This window comes from Fukomys damarensis, unplaced genomic scaffold (assembly GCF_012274545.1).
Source record: "Fukomys damarensis isolate Sample0158 unplaced genomic scaffold, DMR_v1.0_HiC HiC_scaffold_14, whole genome shotgun sequence".
Classification (NCBI taxonomy): domain Eukaryota; kingdom Metazoa; phylum Chordata; class Mammalia; order Rodentia; family Bathyergidae; genus Fukomys; species Fukomys damarensis.
The window spans coordinates 7,556,425-7,564,724 of NW_022900926.1; positions in this window are offsets into that span (position 1 = coordinate 7,556,425).

Sequence of the window (8,300 nt, forward strand, 5' to 3'; positions counted from 1 at the left end):
AAAAAAAAAAAAAAAAAAAAAAAAGGCTGGGAATGTAGCTCAGTGCAAAAGCACTGGACTCAAGTCATAGCCCCGCAAAACAGAGCAACACAGCACAACGCAAAACAAAACACTGTAAGTAGTGAGTTCCTGATATGTCCCAGGAAGTACAGCTCCATTAAGAAATGAGACACCAAGGCCTCGGCCCCATGCTGATGGCACTCAGCAGCACTTGTGGAGCACATAACTCCTGTTTTAGTAGAAAGACCAATTCTGTAAAGAAGTAAGGGCTTGTCTGAGACAGCAAACCTACGTAATTCTAGAGGTTACACAGCCGCACAATCCCAGGAAACAAAAGATTACAACTGTTTTTTAAAGACACAAATTGTATTTGAAATGCACATCCTTAAAATGACTTTGTTTCCAAAATGACATTAGTATTACACATTTAAAATGAATAATTTATTAAAGTAATTTCACTGGATTGAACTTTGGGAGCTAAGAACAGTAATTATCAGAGAAGGTCTCTCAATCCAATGGACTTGAAAAATCTGGTTACAATTTGGATTCGTATTTATTAATACTAAAATATTTCCTTACTTTCTAAAGAGATAAATAAATATCCCCTACTGTTTTAGTTTCAGTAACATGGTCTTCCCCCATGAAGTTCATCTATCTTTAAGGACAACTATCATAGGTTTTATAGATAATTTCAGTGATCAAATATACTGCTAATATTTAGGTTTTTGGCTTTCAGGCACCTATTTAGCTTATCTGAAATTTCTGGTACTCTTGTCTTCAAATTTATTCTCTATTTGACAAAATATCAACTCAACTTTCACTAATTCATGCTGATAAGGAAAAGAAAGTTCATTTTATTCACATATGAAACAAGAATCTTGCATAGTTCAATTCTTCCAATATGTACCTTTCATAAATGCAGCCTATTGAAATTTTTATTAATTACTCCTGTTCTTAATTTGTTTCAGAATAAGTAAGAAGCGGTACAAAAAATGCTTGACATGGACTGAATCTTGTTATGGACTGAACTTTGTTTTTCTTCTTTTTTTTTTTTTGGTATGGGGGATCGAACTCGGGACCTTGCCCTTGCAATGCAGGTGGCAGAACCACTGAGCTAAATCCCTGGCCCTGGACTGAATCTTTGTCCCCTCCTGCCCCAAAGAGATGTTGAAGTGCTAAGTCCCAATGTGATATAGGCAGTTGGGCCTTGGGGAGGAGCCAAATCTAGGACAGGTGGGTGGGACCCATGGGAGAGTTAGTGCCCGCTGAGAACAGAGTCACCGGAGCTTCCTCCCAGTCATGCACATGCATGAAGCAAGCAGAGGCCTTCTGCAAGCTGGGAACACAGCCCTGGACAGTGCATTGACCTTGGCCTCCCGGCCGGAACTGAGAAAACTGAATTTCTCTGTAAAAATGATTACTTTTATTTATTCATTGGTAGAATTCAGAAAAATGGCAAGAAAGCCTGAAAGAGTGGAGTGTCTTCACACTTGAGAAAATGCATTTTCCATCATGAGTTTGATGTAGTGTCGCTTACTACATACTAAGGATTCTCACATTAAATACTAGAATCTTTCTCAACATTACAAAGTCAGAGTGTGCATAGGTGAAACTATTACATCATTAGCTCCTATACAAAGAGAATGTAGGAAAAGGAGCAAAAACATATGAAAAACATGTTTTTATTTATTTATAGTTTGGTACTGGGGGGTCGAACTCAGGTCCTTGCACTTGTGGGGCAGGCGGCGGACCCACTGAGCCAAATCCCAGGCTTGAAAAACATATTTTTAGTGAGGAACTGAATTTAGAGTCACGGTGTTTGGAATCAAACTGTCAGCCGTGATAGGAACGTGTCTAGTCTCAACGCTTTTACTTTCCCTACCCAGACCCTTCATCTCTGGCCTCTGGCAGCCTTGTGTCGTGTGCTTTCCTCCTTCGTTGCTTCCTACGCACCTCTCCTGTCTCTTCTAAGGTAAACAGCCCGTGCTAAGTCCAGACGCTCTGGAGATGTCCTGCGCCCCGGCCTCCTGCACGGCTCCCGGGCGGCCTGTGCGTTTTCTCAGCAGAGCTTCCAGCCTCTTCGGAGGACCAGACACAGCTCTTCGGGGCAGCGGGCCAGTCTTCGCAGATGCCTGCGCAGAGCTAGCCTCAGAGCCCCGACGCCGGATGGGTCCTGACGCCAGCGCACCAACTCCCTGGGCACATCTGGCCAGCAATTGCATCCACGAAGCCCGACACACTGTAACTAACGAGCGGCGGAACAGAAGGGCCTTTATGTTCCGCCCTGTCCGGCCCAGGCTCTCCGGCTCCCCTTTGGAGAGGCCTTCAGCCTGCTCTGTAAACAGAGGCGGGGGTCAGGGGCGCGCTCTCGCATGCAGGCGGTTGGCAGCTTACCCTGAACTTGCTTCGGCCGGACCGCACTCCGTCGTCATGGTCAGTGGGTATCTCGGAGCTTCAAAGGTGCGTCCACCGCTCAAAGGGGACATTTCGATGACCCGGGATTCCTGGCAGATTTTATTTCAGTGTCTGGAAGGTGCTCAAAACAGCCCCCCAAGCCTTCCAGCTGCTCTGAGAGCCTGTGCGCAGTGCACGCAGTGGGCCGCCCTGAAGGAGCTGGGAAGGCCGAGCCACAGATCCAGCCCCGCTGCTTCCTGGTCGGTCTCCCTGGAGCAGATCTCTCTGCAAGCAGTTAACATAGTTGTCACCACTGACACAGACACAGAGCCCTTCGGGTTGATGCGCTGTAAGTTTCTTAATGTACCCTAAAGAAAAATGTTTGTATACCAAGCAAAGTTTCACCTTACTCTTAAAACAACATTCAATAAAGTTGAGTGTGTCCATTTTTTGTGGTTTTTTTTTTCAATTTTTGCAAAAAGACTCCAGTGATGTTTAGAAAACTACTAGGAAGTAAACGTCACCAGCAACACAAATGTGAATATTAGTTGCTTATTCAATTACAGCAGTAATTGTTTGTGATTATTGTATCTTTATATACTGATTGATAGAATCTGACATTTGTTATACTTTTAAATTTTCAGTTACTTGACTTTATTTACTTATAAGCTAACTACCTCTATACCTCGACATCTCTAAGTTACCTGTCCTCATCGAATTCATAGTTTTCTCTTCGTATTCATAACCACAAACATTTTAAAATTAGTGACAACTGAAAACCCTAGTGCTAGCATTTCAACCTCTAATCACAAATGCCTCTGCAGAAGTTAAAAATGTTTTTTTTTTCTTTTTACATTAAGGAAATTGGCATAATCTCAAGACAATGTTTCTGCTATAATGAAAGTCAAACTGGTTTGAAAAATGAAAGGCTAAATCACATTAAGCGAATACTCAATTGGTTATGTCCAGAGTTTGGTAGGTTTGTGCTAGAAATGACAGATGTATGGCTGGCTCCTGAGAGGGACAAAGGGCATCTGGAAGACCGGGCTGGAGCCTGGCGCCCTAGGTCATGGCCAATCCCTCATCTACAGTGCACCCACTGCGAACTTCTACAATGGCAGATGCAGTTTCTTACCTGGAGAAAGTGGTTTAACTTTTTCACCTAGAAATTACTTAAGTATTTTTACTTGGAAAAAGGACTCAAGGTTTTTCCTTTACCTGATTTATTGCAAGAATTAATCAAGAGAGTATGTGAAAATACTTCATAAATGATGACACATTATACAAGTGAAAAGAACAGTTGAGTTGTGGAATATTCCTCATCATATATACTCAATAAACACCCGTTGTCACCCCTACCAGCTGAGCCCTGCTATAGTGCCTGCTCTGTTTTACAATTCTTCCAAAGGGAAGTTTTTAATCAGTCCAACTTTTAGCTAGATAGTTCAGCTGTTAATTTCTGCAGTGATAAATCCTTTAGCGATCACATAGAATCCCAGGCATTACCCACCTTCTCCAAGCTCTTTCCTTTCTATCCCTCTTTGTATGAAGCCTTATGTCTCTCCAACTTCTGTCAAAACCTTGCATTAGCTCAGGGTTAGCTTGTCATCTCCACAGCCCTAAACAGCTGTTGCTTTTTTTTTCTTTTTGGTACCAGGGATCGAACTCAGGTCCTTGAACTTGTGAGGCAGGCGGCGGAACCACTGAACTAAATCCCCGGCCCCACACCTGTTAGTTTTTAAAAATAAATATACGTTTTTTCCAGTTATACCAGAATCCTCTTGTGATTTTGCATTCATTTTTACATTCTCACCAACTATCAAACTATCCTGTTAGAAATAATTATCTAAATATTTGCTGATATGCTTGAGTTTACATCTTTGAAGTCAGACCCTGGATACGATGGATGAGCTTTTGTACAACCGAGGGCTTGTGACCAAGGGAAGTCCAGTGGCTTGTGTGACCATTCCATTCCTTTCTTGCCTAATCCTTGAGTAAGAAAGGCCGTAACGTGAAGTTACTTCATATATGTAAATATTTTAAAGAATATATATATATATATATATATATTTTAAAATATTGTCTTAGCCTTCATTCTAATTAAAACTTATGATTTATTTTTGTATTTATTGATTTGCTCAGTAAATATCCAAGCTTCTACCTCACAGTAGAAACACTTGGACCAAGCAGTGGAGAAACCAAGGCAGATACTTTCTGCTCTAGGAGTCTGATTCTGTTCAGCAAGATATGCAAGGAAGTAAAACCATAATTAAATAAAATAATTTTTGATAGTTAAACCAATCCCAGAAAGAAGCTAGCAAGTACAGGAGGACACTTTAAATGGAGTCTGAGATGAGCAGTTTAAGCTGAGATGCTGTTATGGCTTAGATCTGGAATGTTCCCCTAAAGTCTCAGGTGTCCAGAGGAGAGGCTTTAGAAGGTGATCAGATCACGGGTGCTCTGCTCATCCAGGGGTTTATCCACTAGGGAGCTCAGTAGCTGTGTGAGCTGTCCAGAGGGAACTGGTTAGAAGCCAGTCACTCAAGGCAAGACCTAGAAGGCCACATCTCCCTCCCAGCTCCTCCTTTCTCTCTCTGCTTCCTAGCCACCATTTGATGTAAACCACGTTCCTCCACCAGACCTTTCCACCATGCCCTTCCTGCCTTGGACGTACCAGACTATGGGCAGAGTCTCCAAAGATCATGAGCCAAAATAAACACCTCCTCCCCTAAGTGGGTGTTGGATATTGTATCTCAGTGACAGGCAAGTGTTGAAAAGTGTGGCGGATGGAAAGAAGCCTGTCCAGCCAAGAGTCAAGCAAAGACGAGAAGCCTCAAAAGCCATAGCAGACAAGAACGTGATGTGTGCTGCCAGTTTTCAAGTGCCCAGTGTGGGTGAGGTGCAGCAAGGGAGAAGGCAGAAGTCATGGACGACGTGAGCATGAGAACAGCGACAACATCATTGTCTGACACGAGCTTGTTACTGGCAAATCCAGTGCCAATTAGAGGCTCTGCACAAGTTATCTCTGTAGCTCCTCACAGCCATTTATAAAGTAATTATCATTGTCAACATTTAATGGATGATTCTTGGAGAAGTTGGCTGGGTCTCACCACAAAGCAATAGATAGGATGTGATAAATCAATCTTTGTTTCATTACAAGAGGCTATCAAAAGATTTTAGACAACAGTAATTAGATTAATTTTCTTAAAATAAAAATTTGCCCTAAATATTAGGTAAAAAATACTGCCTATTGTCTGCCTCTTCTCTTCTTGTCCGGTTGGTTTTGTGACCCCTAGATTGTAAACCCATCTGGAAGAGTGGAGACTGTCAGTGCCATTCATCATGGTACGTCCGCTGCTTAACAAGATGTTTAACATTTTGCTGATGCTCAATTAGCATTTACTACATACATGGGTGTATTTGATACTACCTAATTTCCACCTATTTGATTTGTAATTTGCTTTATTCATCTTAAATATTATATTAGTTCTGAAACTTTGAGTTCTATAATTCTTTTCCACATTCCTTTTATCTTTCCTAAGATTTTAATGAGAGGGCAATTTCATACAGTAATTCTTATTTGGTTTTGCCAAATTCCACAGCGGCTGAGTGTCTTAGCTTGTTAGGTCTGCTGTTACAAAATGTCAAAGGATGGGAATTTTAGAGTCAACAGAAAATTTTTCTCATTGTCAGGAATCTTGGACATTCCAGAATATTTAGTATCTGGTGAGGGCTGGTTTTGTGGTTCACAGACTATCTTCTAGCTGTGTCCTCGAGTGGCAGAAGAGTCAGGCAACTCTCTGGGATCTCTTTTATAAGAGCACTGTGACTGTTATGGCGGATTGGATTGTCAACTAGATTGGCCTCAGAGTTGTGCAGCAGATTAGGAGAGCACACTTCTGGGTGTGTGTGGATGGGATGTGAAGGCCTAACCTTGGGGTCTGTGTCTGGTTCCTTGCCCCTTTCCTCCACCTCTGTTCCCCTGCTCTTCATCTGGGCACCATGAACTAAGAATCTCTGCTCCACCAGTATGTTGCTGCCTGGGGGGCAGCCAACCATGGACTAAGTCCTCTGAAACCATGGACTAGATTAAGTCTCTCTTTCTGATGTGGTGGCTGGTGTTTCTGGATATAGGGAAGCTGACTGACGGAGGCACTGATTCCATTCGTGATGCCTATGACCTTTGTGATCAATCACTTTCAAGTGCCCCATCTCCTAACACCCTCACATGGTAACTAGGTTTCAACGTATGGGTTTTGGGGGTGCACCAGTATTCAGACCATGCCACTGATGAAGACATCAGTGGTATAGGCAGAGAGATCAGACAGAGTCCAAAAGGTAATGTGACTGGGATTGTGAGGACGGGCTCTAGGGTGGCAAAGGAAAATGGTATTTCTCAAAATCACTGAGCACTGCTCACTGTATTCAAGGGCTCCTGCTCTTTCTTTCCTTGCTCACTGGGTTCTGTCTTTGAAACCTTTGCTTCTCATTGAGTCCATGATACTGAAATAATGATAGTTTTATTCATTTTCTTGAACCTAAAAGACTAAGTGAAATTCTGAGTACTAAAAGAAGTAATGTTGATAAATTAGAATTTGCTTCTTTTTGTAAAGTAGAATTACTTTCATCTTCAAAAAATAATTATAGGTTAAAAACTCAAATCTTTTTTTCTCACATGGCCTACACCATATGTCTTGAAAATCATGATTTTTAAAAATGTATAAGATATAACATTGAATCTAGGAGTTACACAGTGTTAATTAAATCAGCTAGTTTTTGCTAGTATAATGAATTAATTCTAAATTTCAATACCTTACCATATATTAACTCACACCTGTTAATCTTTATCTACATAGTTTTAACCGGTTTCTCAAAATGACAAAGGTGCCTTCATTTTGTAGCAGCACCATGTGAAATAGGTGGCAGCCTTGACCAATGGGAGAGGGGAAGAGGTACAGGAGAATCATGGGAGAGATTGTAACCCCCAACCTGGAAGAGGTCATGTATCATCTGCTGTCATTTCACTGGCCAGGACTAGTCACGTGCTAAGTGGCAAATAAGAAGGGAACTGACAAATACAGGTAGCAGAAGGATCTCAGCAGAGCCTCCTATACTGCTCAATGCTTCTGAAACTTACCACTTTGGGAAGAGTAGCAAACCAAGCACTTCCAGTTGATAGTAGAGGGATCATATTCTTTTTCCCAGACTGTCATTCCAGTCCCACTTCAGCTTTTCTTTAGAGTCAGGGAACACTGAGTATGATATACACACTCCAACACCATATGTACTTCTGTAGCTCCCATTCACATAGAATATTAAATAAACAGATGCCATTCTTAATTAGGAATCTCGACATCTTCCTACCTAACATAAAATGGATTGTCATTTCCAAATAAGGGATGCTACTTTTTTTGCTGTTGTTGTTGTTGAGCCTTCCCCTGATCTTACTGTATGCTCTCTAGGAAGGGTAGGCTTAGAGTTGTTGATTGTCCCAAGGGCATTGTTCACTTGCTGATTGATTTGAAGCACAACTTCAAGCAATGTGAGAGCATCTTCCAATTTTTAAATAAGATGCAGTTGTGCTCTGTTTCCCAAATGATATACTGTGTTGGCACAGTATCTATATGGTGTCATCATTATTGTAATATTGAAGGTTCAGGGAAATGTTCAGTTGTGTTTCCACTTATTTTGGAAAATTGGATTATATCAATAAATTTACCCAGAAAAGAAACATGTCTCAAGTATTTTTAAAAATATCTCTCACATTCAAATTGAGCATCACTGTAAAATGTTTCTGGAGACGTTGGAACGCCATCTGCTGCAGCTGTCAGAGGAATTCTTTTATCAAACGGAGGTTATGGAGGAGGACATCTATGTTATTATTATTTTTTTAGTTGCTCCATTCA